Source organism: Myxine glutinosa, chromosome 7 (genome assembly GCF_964187855.1).
Source record: "Myxine glutinosa chromosome 7, kmMyxGlut1.1, whole genome shotgun sequence".
NCBI classification, from domain to species: Eukaryota; Metazoa; Chordata; class Myxini; order Myxiniformes; family Myxinidae; genus Myxine; species Myxine glutinosa.
Window position 1 is genome coordinate 152,558,092 of NC_136267.1, and position 14,845 is coordinate 152,572,936.

Below are 14,845 nucleotides of genomic sequence, written 5' to 3' on the forward strand. Positions count from 1 at the left end.
CAGAATTTTGATCTCTGCAGCAACTAAGAATGAAAAGAAAAGGTCTCTGGAACACTGACGCACAAAAGAGAAAAAACAAAAACCTATTTTGTTACCTCAGCCACCGAAATCTCCCGTCTCGAGAACAAACTCCCTCACTCTCTTCAATCCCACTCCTCCGTCCAGGTCTTTAAAACAGCTGTTCCCCACCATCTCTTATCTTCCCCCATCCAAAACCTTGATCTTTTCTACCAAAGATCCGATGCACCAAAAATAGTGCACCACCTGTCTGTCTGTGAGGAGGATATCTTATGGACGGATTCGGATGAAATTTGGTGGAAAGATTGGTTGTGTGAGAAGGAAGAATTGATGACATGTTGGTGACAATTCGTATATTAGAATTTTTAAAGTGATTCTTCACCATTGAGAAATCAGACCAAAAATGATACATAGCACGTTATCTCTAAAGATTATGGACGGATTCATACGAAACTTGGTGGACAGGTTGGGTGTGTATCAAGGATGAATTGCCTCGATTTTTGGTGAATATGGTGTTGGGCTAGCGGCTAGGGTGCCAGCTTAGGATCCCAGGATCCTGGGTTCGAATCCCGGTCGATCGCTGAATTAACGCCAGGGGGGTTGACTCAGCCTGTCATCCTTCCGAGGTCGGCTAATTGAGTACCAGTTCACTGGTAATTCCCTGCTTGTCGTAAAAGGCGACAAAAAGGGTTGGCGGCAGGAAGGGCATCCGGCCGTAAAACATTGCTTCAAAAAGGGCAAAAAAAAAAAAACAAACAAAAAAAAAAACAACAACAACCACGGTCCCCGAAAAAGGCCAACCCCCGCTTTGCGGGGAAAAGTGGCCTCTAAATGTGGTTATTTTTTAATTTTTTTATCTGGATCTGGGTATGAGAATTGTTTTTCATTTTCAAGTGATTCTTCAATATTGGGAGATGGGGAGAAAATGACATAGAATATTTCAAAACGTTGTGGACGGATTATGACACAACTCGGTGGATGAGCTGGTTAGGTGAAGAGAACAATCCGATTAGATTTTGATTAAACTCTGGATGCAGATCTGGCCTATCAGTGGGATACAAACCATAAACTATTCAGCCTGGTGGAGGTACGTGCTCTACCATGTGCCATTCTAGTATTAATTGAAAGAAATGCCTTGCAGGTCATGTGACACAGACAAAAGGAGATTTCTCAGCCTGTATGTAGCTTAATAAGCCAACTTATGAATTGTCTCATTGGGAGAGGTGGAGGCTGATGAAACACAGAAGCTCAAAGTACTGAAACTCTTCCAAAGATTTCATTTTTCTTGTATACAGGAACGAGGCTCGTGAAAGAGCGAACAGTGATCACACAAAAAATCAAACAGACACACAAAACATACAATAAGGGGAGCGGTAGACAAGATGGGGAGAGAAGGGGAAGCACAAACACAACATTTGAGAGCAGGGACATCGGGAGATCTGTGGGAGGGAGAGGGCTTGGGGGGAGAAGGCATGGGAAGGGGTGGGGGGTGTGAGAAGTATAAAACACAAGGACACCAAGGACTTCGAGGAAAGAAGTTGGTATTTCAAAAAGGTGGATCTTGGGTGAAATTAGCGGGGGTAGAAAAGATCAAGGTTTTGGATGGGGGAAGATAAGAGATGGTGGTGAACAGCTGTTTTAAAGATCTGGAGGGAGGAGTGGGATTGAAGAGAGTGAGGGAGTTTGTTCCAGAGGCGGGAGTAAAGAGGAATGAATGAGTGAAGGTGAATAGAGAGTCTTGATTTTGGCAGTTTAACCATAAGAGGGTTGCTGGCAGATCTTATGCGACCTGCAGGAATATTTGGGGGACAGCGCACAGAGAGAGCTGGGGGAGCAAGGCCGGAGAGGAGTCGGTAGAAGACAGAAAGACCACCAACCTGCCTGCAGTGAGTAAGTGAAAGGCCCTCGGAGGTAGCTTCATCGCGGGAGATTCCAATGATTCTGAAAGCTTTGGTTTCAACAGCGTGAAGACGAGCTAGGTGTGAGGCAGGAGCACCAGCCCAGAGGGGAGAGCAGTCTTCCATTGAGCTGCGGATGAAAGCCTTGTATGTGGTGAGGAGCTCAGGTGTGCCAAGGAAGGACTTCGCACGACGGAGGATGCCCAGTCGGCGACTGGCTTTGGAGGCCAGATTTGAAATGTGGTTTTCCCAGGAAAGATCATGGCAGATATTGAGACCCAAAAGCTTGAGTGACAGAACTTCTTGGAGAGGATTATTCAGAAAGTAGATGGGAGGGTTGTCCAGTCGGTCTTTTCGGAGAGACATCGTAAGAGTGTGAGATTTGTCAGGATTGAAAGACATGCTCCACTTGTTTGCCCAGTCTGTGATTCATCACAAAGAGTCATGTCATGACCTCTGCTGGGCAAACCACATATTCAAACTGGGCATTAAAATAAAGGAGGGAACAGACATTCTGTGTTGGACAAGGCCTTCCTCGGTATTGCAGAACATATCACAGCCTATAAAGCATTTATTCAAAGCATAATGGAGTATTGCTCTCCAATGCGAGTCGACATGCTTGCAGCAGTGGATGCCAAAGCTCTGATAATCATCAGTATGGCCCAGAAAGCGTTTATCATTCTGCAGCATAAAGCAAACTGCTTTCTCACCATCGACTTGTTGATGCTGTTTCAATCTTCCAGAATCTCAGCAGGTATTGCATCCCTGCCCTTTCAGGCTCCATCATTTTGTTCCGCCATGAGCCTCGAGTTTCACACGAGCTGAAAGGACAAGCAGCTCGAGTCACTCTATGAGGTATAAATACACCCAGATATTTACTAACAACAGGATCAGGATTTCCTTTCGGCACTTTTTGAGTAAATAAGGTCAAAACCCTCATCCAGTATTTCAAATGGGAGTGTTTCTTCTACCAAACAGCTGAAAGAAAGTCTTGTATTTGCTTTAACAATGAGAACATGATGTGGCGGAGTCTGGGACAGCTTCACGTAAATCAACTGCAGAAATCCTTACCCAGCCTGAACGAACACCAGAAGTCGATATCAGAGCCAGAATTTCACAACAATTCAACACAATGCATGTTGAGGACTATATCTAGCAGATACACATCCATATAAGGATACATACACACACATAAGGACTATATCTAGCAGATACACATCTACATAAGGATACATACACACACATAAGGACTATATCTAGCAGTTACACATCTACATAAGGATACATACATACACAAAAGGACTATATCTAGCAGGTACACATCTACATAAGGATACATACATACACAAAAGGACTATATCTACCTGATACACATCTACATAAGGATACATACACACACATAAGGACTATATCTAGCAGTTACACATCTACATAAGGATACATACATACACAAAAGGACTATATCTAGCAGATACACATCCATATAAGGATACATACACACACATAAGAACTATATCTAGCAGGTACACATCTACATAAGGATACATACACACACAAAAGGACTATATCTAGCAGATACACATCCACATAAGGATACATACACACACATAAGAACTATATCTAGCAGGTACACATCTACATAAGGATACATACACACACATAAGGACTATATCTAGCAGATACACATCCACATAAGGATACATACACACACATAAGAACTATATCTAGCAGGTACACATCTACATAAGGATACATACATACACAAAAGGACTATATCTAGCAGATACACATCCACATAAGGATACATACACACACATAAGAACTATATCTAGCAGGTACACATCTACATAAGGATACATACACACACATAAGGACTATATCTAGCAGATACACATCCACATAAGGATACATACACACACATAAGAACTATATCTAGCAGGTACACATCTACATAAGGATACATACATACACAAAAGGACTATATCTAGCAGATACACATCCAAATAAGGATACATACACACACATAAGAACTATATCTAGCAGGTACACATCTACATAAGGATACATACACACACATAAGGACTATATCTAGCAGATACACATCCACATAAGGATACATACACACACATAAGAACTATATCTAGCAGGTACACATCTACATAAGGATACATACACACACATAAGGACTATATCTAGCAGATACACATCCACATAAGGATACATACACACACATAAGGACTATATCTAGCAGATACACATCCACATAAGGATACATACACACACATAAGAACTATATCTAGCAGGTACAAATCTACATAAGGATACATACACACACATAAGGACTATATCTAGCAGATACACATCCACATAAGGATACATACACACACATAAGAACTATATCTAGCAGGTACACATCTACATAAGGATACATACACACACAAAAGGACTATATCTAGCAGATACACATCCACATAAGGATACATACACACACATAAGAACTATATCTAGCAGGTACACATCTACATAAGGATACATACACACACATAAGGACTATATCTAGCAGATACACATCCACATAAGGATACATACACACACATAAGAACTATATCTAGCAGGTACACATCTACATAAGGATACATACATACACAAAAGGACTATATCTAGCAGGTACACATCCACATAAGGATACATACACACACAAAAGGACTATATCTGGCAGATACACATCCACATAAGGATACATACACACACAAAAGGACTATATCTAGCAGGTACACATCCACATAAGGATACATACATACACATAAGGACTATATCTAGCAGGTACACATCCACATAAGGATACATACACACACAAAAGGACTATATCTAGCAGATACACATCTACATAAGGATACATACACACACAAAAGGACTATATCTAGCAGGTACACATCCACATAAGGATACATACACACACAAAAGGACTATATCTAGCAGATACACATCTACATAAGGATACATACACACACAAAAGGACTATATCTAGCAGGTACACATCCACATAAGGATACATACACACACAAAAGGACTATATCTAGCAGGTACACATCCACATAAGGATACATACATACACATAAGGACTATATCTAGCAGGTACACATCCACATAAGGATACATACACACACAAAAGGACTATATCTAGCAGGTACACATCTACATAAGGATACATACACACACAAAAGGACTATATCTAGCAGGTACACATCCACATAAGGATACATACACACACAAAAGGACTATATCTAGCAGATACACATCTACATAAGGATACATACACACACAAAAGGACTATATCTAGCAGATACACATCCACATAAGGATACATACACACACATAAGAACTATATCTAGCAGGTACACATCTACATAAGGATACATACATACACAAAAGGACTATATCTAGCAGGTACACATCCACATAAGGATACATACACACACAAAAGGACTATATCTAGCAGATACACATCCACATAAGGATACATACACACACATAAGGACTATATCTAGCAGATACACATCCACATAAGGATACATACACACACATAAGGACTATATCTAGCAGATACACATCTACATAAGGATACATACACACACATAAGGACTATATCTAGCAGTTACACATCTACATAAGGATACATACATACACAAAAGGACTATATCTAGCAGATACACATCTACATAAGGATACATACACACACAAAAGGACTATATCTAGCAGTTACACATCTACATAAGGATACATACATACACAAAAGGACTATATCTAGCAGGTACACATCTACATAAGGATACATACATACACAAAAGGACTATATCTAGCAGATACACATCCATATAAGGATACATACACACACATAAGAACTATATCTAGCAGTTACACATCTACATAAGGATACATACACACACAAAAGGACTATATCTAGCAGGTACACATCTACATAAGGATACATACACACACAAAAGGACTATATCTAGCAGGTACACATCCACATAAGGATACATACACACACAAAAGGACTATATCTAGCAGGTACACATCCACATAAGGATACATACATACACATAAGGACTATATCTAGCAGGTACACATCCACATAAGGATACATACACACACAAAAGGACTATATCTAGCAGGTACACATCTACATAAGGATACATACACACACAAAAGGACTATATCTAGCAGGTACACATCCACATAAGGATACATACACACACAAAAGGACTATATCTAGCAGATACACATCTACATAAGGATACATACACACACAAAAGGACTATATCTAGCAGATACACATCCACATAAGGATACATACACACACATAAGAACTATATCTAGCAGGTACACATCTACATAAGGATACATACATACACAAAAGGACTATATCTAGCAGGTACACATCCACATAAGGATACATACACACACAAAAGGACTATATCTAGCAGATACACATCCACATAAGGATACATACACACACATAAGGACTATATCTAGCAGATACACATCCACATAAGGATACATACACACACATAAGGACTATATCTAGCAGATACACATCTACATAAGGATACATACACACACATAAGGACTATATCTAGCAGTTACACATCTACATAAGGATACATACATACACAAAAGGACTATATCTAGCAGATACACATCTACATAAGGATACATACACACACAAAAGGACTATATCTAGCAGTTACACATCTACATAAGGATACATACATACACAAAAGGACTATATCTAGCAGGTACACATCTACATAAGGATACATACATACACAAAAGGACTATATCTAGCAGATACACATCCATATAAGGATACATACACACACATAAGAACTATATCTAGCAGTTACACATCTACATAAGGATACATACACACACAAAAGGACTATATCTAGCAGGTACACATCTACATAAGGATACATACATACACAAAAGGACTATATCTAGCAGATACACATCCATATAAGCATACATACACACACATAAGAACTATATCTAGCAGGTACACATCCACATAAGGATACATACACACACAAAAGGACTATATCTAGCAGATACACATCCACATAAGGATACATACACACACATAAGAACTATATCTAGCAGGTACACATCTACATAAGGATACATACACACACAAAAGGACTATATCTAGCAGATACACATCCACATAAGGATACATACACAGACAAAAGGACTATATCTACCAGATACACATCTACATAAGGATACATACACACACACATAAGGACTATATCTACCTGATACACATCTACATCAGGATACATACACACACATAAGGACTATATCTACCAGATACACATATACATAAGGATACATACACACACATAAGGACTATATCTACCTGATACACATCTACATAAGGATACATACACACACATAAGGACTATATCTACCTGATACACATCTACATAAGCATACATACACACACAAAAGGACTATATCTACCTGATACACATCTACATAAGGATACATACACACACATAAGGACTATATCTACCAGATACACATCTACATAAGGATACATACACACACATAAGGACTATATCTACCTGATACACATCTACATAAGGATACATACACACACATAAGGACTATATCTACCTGATACACATCTACATAAGGATACATACACACACATAAGGACTATATCTACCTGATACACATCTACATAAGGATACATACACACACAAAAGGACTATATCTAGCAGATACACATCCACATAAGGATACATACACACACAAAAGGACTATATTGTTACAGACGCGGTTTTGGATGTTAGTTTACAGACGCGGTTTTGGATGTTAGTTTACCGAGCGGTTTGGTATGACCGCGTCTGCACAGTTTACCCGATTCCACTCGAACATTGGCCGAATCGCGCTATGCTAAATCAATGAAGGAAAGGACACAACGGCTGGGATTAAATGACACGACACCAGGGGTACAGTTCTCAAGACCTCCGGAGGAGGATATAATATTTGTATGCAGAACGTTTTAGATTACACGGCCAAAGAGGTACAGCACAGAAAGGTAGGCACTTACACACGGTCTTATCTTAATTCCTGACAGACCACAGACAAACGGGACAAGACTGACTCACACAGGGATTGATGGCAAGGAAGGGCAGAATCGATGGCTCAAGGTGCACCTTGGCTCAGGGACAGGATCCACACGGTCCGGTCCAGATATGCGGGGAGGTATCGTCGCGCTGGAGGTGGCGTCTGCTTCTCCTTCGTAGCTGAGGCGCATCTGACATCACCTCCGGTAAGTGGCTGCGTATATCCAGCGGGGAGTGACACGCCCTCGGCTCGTTAGCTCCGCCCCAGATGGAATCGGCCCGCCGCTTCTTATTGGGTGCGGGGGGTTACCGGCCTCCGCCCTTGACGAGGAGCTGACAGTCAGCCCCTGTGTGGTAACCCCGTCGGAGCACGTGGTCAATGGCGGCTAACCAAGCCGGAGTGAGGACGCGCACTCCCCGCGCCGCTGTTGTTGTTGTTGTTGTTGTGGTTGTAGTTTCATGAGGAAGATGGGAGGATGCGGAGATGAGATTGTGGGGAGGTATTGGGAGGTCCTAAACTTACTACTGGTGCCATACAATCACATTCTGGTGCAACGAAGAGTCAGAATTAATGGAAACGAGTCCTTAACTGACATAGACTAAGAATAACTAGCAAGATATCCTATAGTTGTCTACGTGAGATGCGGTGAACCTGGGTACGACATTTAATGGGGGAAAAAGGGAAGGTCGGTTCTACAGAGTGTTGTTTACAGACAGTGGGACTAGGGAATGGGGGATTGGGGATAGTTGGGGAGTATTGGGGAAATAGGGGAATATTTACAAGCGGATATGGATGGAGGCCAAATCCCATATCCGCAACATTGCACCCTTCTCTACCTCGGGGCGTCCCGACCCGATAAATTTTTACCTACTTTAGTGTGGCACTCAGATGTAGTTCCCTCTACTATTAACTCTACCCTGAGTGCGACAGTTTTACAGATGTTCACAAATGAGTAAATATGTCCCCCTGCGACGTTGCACCCGTCTCCTCACAGAAACACACCCACAGGATAACCGAATCGCGGAAAGAATTCTCAAACTAAACATACAGCCGGTAGGGAGCATTATTTACTCAAGACTACACTGATATTTACACTACGATCCAGGACCTGTTTTTGGAGGAACACATGCAGATGTTATGCATAGAGAGAGCACGCATGCCAGCATCGATACACCAACCCACGAGTGCCCTGTGGCCCTACGGCCTTTAATAATGTGCAGAGCACCCCATCCAAGCACCAAAAGCACCACCCCATCACACAGTCAGCACCATCCGGTGCACCAATAAAGTGTTTATAGTCACCGGTGGTGTCGCAGCCGGCCGATGTTCTGCCGCTGGTCTTGCCTTGGAGCCCACTTGGTGTTCTGGCTTCTTTCAAAAATAAAGAAAGGCGCCAACCGCGTCCATTTCTGTATTGTGGCCGTCAGGGGGCCAACTATTAGTGGTTCACCTGTATGGCATAGGTGCCACGTTGACCCATGGTCCATCCACGGGTGGTGCTTGCCCGCAAGAGAACTGCGGTCCATGGTGGGCGGCCACAAAAATTGCGGTCCATATGGTGTATCGATCCCGGCAGCAAGCAGCGAAAGTGCAGGCCCACAACTGCGGAGCCAGCACCTCTCTCTCCTCTCTCTCTGCCCCAAAGCCTGATCCTCGGAGGTGGGAGACAAAAGAAGAAGACAAGTGAGTAAGGTGGTAAGGGCGCAAAAGTGCACGCAATACAAGATGATGCACACTGGGGGCACATGGGAACCAGGTGAGACAGGTACGTTCCTACCGTACGCCCCCCCCCCCCCACCAGGTAACCTACATTGCCCCTCCCTTACCCCTTACTGCATCCACAAAACACAACACTACCCATAAACATCTACTTTACAACTCAACAAACGTCCCTACTGTCTTCCCCGTTCCTCCCATAAACCAAATTCGTCTTCTCTCCCTCCTAACCAATCAAATTTGCCATTTCCAACTCTCATCACAATTTGCCATCTCCAATTCATCATCAGTCCCTCCTAAGGAGGGAGAGATGGAATCACCCCAATGTCTCATCCACGTCGTGATGCGTCTCACCAATCCACACAGCAATTCTCATTTCCTGCACACAGAACAAAGAAACACAGGTGTGGAGTCATCATCACCACAGGTAAGTGGCTGCGTATGGTGCGACAGGTTCATCAATCCTAACTATTTCCTAAATGACTTTAACAACTTTACATTACCCGGGGTCTTTCTCCTGCCAAACCATTGGCCCTCTTACACTATGGGTTCTAAAAACCAATTCCCATTGACCAAACTGTGGTGCTTTTCAATTTGGGGTCTCACTCCCCCGATTCATCCCCCGGTGCCTTCGCACAATTTCTGGGCTGTGACTTGCAGCTCTCCCAGCAGGTCTACCCACCTGCACACCTCCACCACTGCAGTTGCCTCCGAGCTTACCTGCTCCTTACCCTAACCTATCTACCTGGGGAAGGCCCTCTGGCGCTCTCCCCACTCGGTGCCCTCTCTGGCAATGGGCTACCCGGGTCCGTCCTCCGGATCCTCGGGCCCCATCCACAACTCTACCGGCTCCCAGAGCCCACCTGCGGCCTCACCTGGCCGACATCCTCACAGTGGTGGAGTGCCCAAACCAACTACACACACTAACAGGCTACACGCCCAGCCATTTCCACAACACTAATGCACCCATCCACAATACCATTCTGCAACCGCACCACAAATGCCAATATCCAACCACAATTTACCTATACCCTCTACCTAACACTTACACTACCCGCCCCGGGTACTCGTGAAAGGGGTCCACTCTTCCCCCATCCACACCTTCGCACCATGCACACCACTCCGTACCACTTACTCCAACTCTCTCCACACCACCTTTACTTGCACACCTGTGCTCTCACACCTGGTGCCACCTGCACCCTTCTCTCCCCAAGCGCATTCGCGCTGATCCACAACACTCACTACTCATACACTGCTCCACACACCTGTCCAGCTCTCACACAGCATCATCTCATCTAACTACTCCCCTCTGAAACTTGCGCTTCCCAGTCGTCCCTTTAAACTATTGCGCTCCCTCGTCATTATAATCCACACTAATCTACCTGCGTCCCCACTACAGGTATCATTGTCACTAACTAACCTTAACGTCACCTAATGTCATCTTCTAGGGCCCTATCAATATCCTAACCCACCCGGGCTAGTTTTCACTGCCATACACCCCATAACTATTGCGCATTTGCCCCACCTTGTGAGGGATGACAGAGTTGCCATCCCACCACATCGGGCATCTCCCACTACCAATTTTGCACATCAAATTTCAACAAATCAAAAATTTGCCAATCACTACCCATCATCTGCCAATCATTACTGCCAATCCTTTGCCAATCATCAAATTTTGTTTTTCTCTAATTTTGGGTCCAAAACACTAACCTCATCACCCAGTCTACTCACTAATGCCTCTCGGTGCGCCAATTCCTGTCCAAAGCCCGGCTTCGTACAGCCAAGCCATGAATGCGGGTTGTTCCGTGCCAGCGGCTGGATGCGTCCGGCATTCGGTGCAGGGACGGGGGCTTACCCGTGCCGAGATCCCACGCACCATCTCGGCACGGAGCCATCCAATGTCCCCCTCTCGACCTGCCGGCACGTCTCACCAAAAAGTGGTCGCCATGACGACCCTTCCTATCGGCCTGCCCGCTCCGCCTAGTGGAGCCCGGACGCGGCCGTTCCACGCGAGGCCCAGCGTGGATTGCGCACGGCGGTCCTTTCGAACCCGCCGTGGCTCGGATCCCCGTTGGTTCTCGCGGCACGCGAAGCCCGGCACGCACCGAGGGCCCGCTTCGGCTAAAGGTCGACCTAACCTCTAACCCGGTTACCGTCGATGCCTCACCTGGATGCTTACAAGCATACGCTACCCCTTGCTTGCTCATACCTTTCCTTACACACCCAGGTACCCTCATTCCGCTCACCGACTTGGTCACACACCTGACCACCGAACACCTTGGCACACATTCGTCGCTCGCACACCTCACCAACACACCTCTTCGCGCCCCCTCCTCGGTCACCTCCTCTGTGACAATCACAGGTGTGCTCTCACTCGCACACCCAACCACGTGCCTCACTACCAATTCCAGCGTGCATTCCCACTCACGCTCTACCATTCCAGGTGTGCATCCTTCCATTCCAGGTGTACAGCCTCGCTCACCTGTCACAACCAACTCACGCTCCTTGTCACTCTCACTACTCTCACCACCACTCTTGACAACGCACTCACCCTTACTCCCGACAGCGCACTCTTTCCTCATGCATCTGTCCGTTACACACCTTTCTCGCGCACACTCTTGCGCACACTCTCCCGTTACCTCCTCTGTAACACTCACCACACCGCGCTTCCATGTACCCCCTCGCACACGCGCTTCGACCAACTCACTCTTGACAGCACACTCACTCCTTGGCACGCACTTTTTCCTCACACACCCCAGAGTCGGACTTTCTCGCACACCTCCTTTTTCGCACACCAGACCTGTCGCACACTTCACCAACGGCCTCTCACGAACACCCGGGTCCATCTCGACCCCCAAGCTTCTTAAATCACCTGGCGCATCATACGCACGACCATATTGGTCACCACTTACACCGGGTCCTCTTCCTCTTCACTTCTCCTCCATCACCTGCGAATCCCTCATCCGGTTAATGAGCACATCATCACGATCCAAACACAGACTTTGGACCAATTCTTTTACCTCCTCTTTTATCTCTTTCTTATCCCCTCTCCGTCGCTTCTTAATTTCGCTCACCCCTTCTTCCACTTCTTCTAATTTCTGCTGCACCTCTTTTATTTCCCGGTACGTCTCCTCAAGCTCGTCCTCCAAGGCTACCTTGACCGTTTCCATGTGCGTCCTCACCTGCCGGTCCTTCGTCTCCATTACCTCTGTCACCTCGTCCAACCTCGTTGTCAGTCCCTCACGTACCATCTGACATTCCCTCTTCGTCGCTATCAAGTCGTCTTTTAGTTCTTTCTGTGTCGCTTTTAACCCTCCTAGTACCGCAGTGTTCCTTTGTACCTGCTCCACTAACTCAGTCTGTCCCACCGTCAGCTGTTCCACCTCCTGCGTCAGGTCCTCTATGCCCCCTTGTAACTTTACAGTCCCCTTTCTCACCTCCTTCTCCATGTGCTCCTCACAGTGCCTCACCTCCTCACGCACTCCTCCGACCTCCTCACTCACCCCTCTTCTGATCTCTTCTCCCATCACTTGCATCTCCTGCCCAGATGCCACCCTCATCCGCTCCATTTCCTCCCTGTGAGCATCCAGTTTGGTTTCTACCCCCATTCTGACCCCCTCTATCTGCTGCCCCATTTGTTTAACTTCCCTTTCCGCTTGGTCCCTCATGTCCCTCAATTTGCCTTCCATCCTGTTTTCTAACCCCTCTAACCCATTTTTCACTCCCTCTATCTGATTCTTCTGGGCAGCCATTCTATTTTCCACCCCCATTAACCCATGTTTCACCCCTTCTATCCCATTGTCTAACCCCTCTAATTTCTTGTCTAATCCCTCACCGGTACCCCTCGCTTCGTCCCTCATTACCCCCATTTGGCCCTCCAATCGCTCACCCTGAGCATCCATCCGCTTCCCCATTACCCCCATTTGGCTTCCCATTACCCCCATTTGGTTTCCCATTACCCCTAATTGCTCACTCTGAGCCCTCATTTCCTCCCTCATTTTCTCGCTATTCTGGGCCATAAGGGCCTTCATTTGTATGAAAAAAAGGTCCAAATCTACCAGCGGCGCTACTACGGTCGCGGGCGTGGGCGCCGTGGCCATGTGCGAGGCGCCATTTTGCGCGCCCGTAACCTCGTGCGCGACGACGCTATTTTGCGAACCTGCCACCCTCACTGCTTCGCTCCCCTCATGTCCCTCATTTTGGTCCTGGATCGACCCTGCCTCACTCTCCTCTACCGGAACCCAGCCGTCTTGATTTGCCATAGCGCGACTTTCAAAATTCGGGTTTTTATTTTCGTAAAACAAAATCAAATTTCGCCGTTATAATTTCGAGCGCGTGAAACGCGCTCCGGATCGAATCCCACTTCCCGACACCAAATGTTACAGACGCGGTTTTGGATGTTAGTTTACCGAGCGGTTTGGTATGACCGCGTCTGCACAGTTTACCCGATTCCACTCGAACGTTGGCCGAATCGCGCTATGCTAAATCAATGAAGGAAAGGACACAAAGGCTGGGATTAAATGACACGACATCAGGGGTACAGTTCTCAAGACCTCCGGAGGAGGATATAATATTTGTATGCAGAACGTTTTAGATTACACGGCACAAGAGGTACAGCACAGAAAGGTAGGCACTTACACACGGTCTTATCTTATTCCCGACAGACCACAGACAAACGGGACAAGACTGACTCACACAGGGATTGATGGCAAGGAAGGGCAGAATCGATGGCTCAAGGTGCACCTTGGCTCAGGGACAGGATCCACACGGTCCGGTCCAGATATGCGGGGAGGTATCGTCGCGCTGGAGGTGGCGTCTGTTTCTCCTTCGTAGCTGAGGCGCATCTGACGTCACCTCCGGTAAGTGGCTGCGTATATCCAGCGGGGAGTGACACGCCCTCGGCTCGTTAGCTCCGCCCCAGATGGAATCGGCCCACCGCTTCTTATTGGGTGCGGGGGGTTACCGAGCTCCGCCCTTGACGAGGAGCTGACAGTCAGCCCCTGTGTGGTAACCCCGTCGGAGCACGTGGTCAATGGCGGCTAACCAAGCCGGAGTGAGGACGCGCACTCCCCGCG

The 14,845-nt window shown here is 45.9% G+C and overlaps 1 protein-coding gene across 3 annotated transcripts in view; it reads right to left on the reverse strand.

Moving 5' to 3' along the window:
* The window catches only part of LOC137431746 (growth factor receptor-bound protein 10), a 683,830-nt gene that overhangs the window by 634,221 nt on the left and 34,764 nt on the right, over positions 1 to 14,845 (reverse strand). Inside the window, exon 1 of one of the 3 annotated variants that reach the window (XM_068123401.2) lies at positions 2,627 to 2,726. The exons of 1 other annotated variant lie outside the window; for it this stretch is intronic. The gene's annotated coding sequence lies outside the window, so the exon portion shown is untranslated. Of the gene's footprint in view, positions 1 to 2,626; positions 2,727 to 14,845 lie in introns of those variants that run through there. One more of the 3 variants, XM_078782425.1, reaches the window with a different exon arrangement.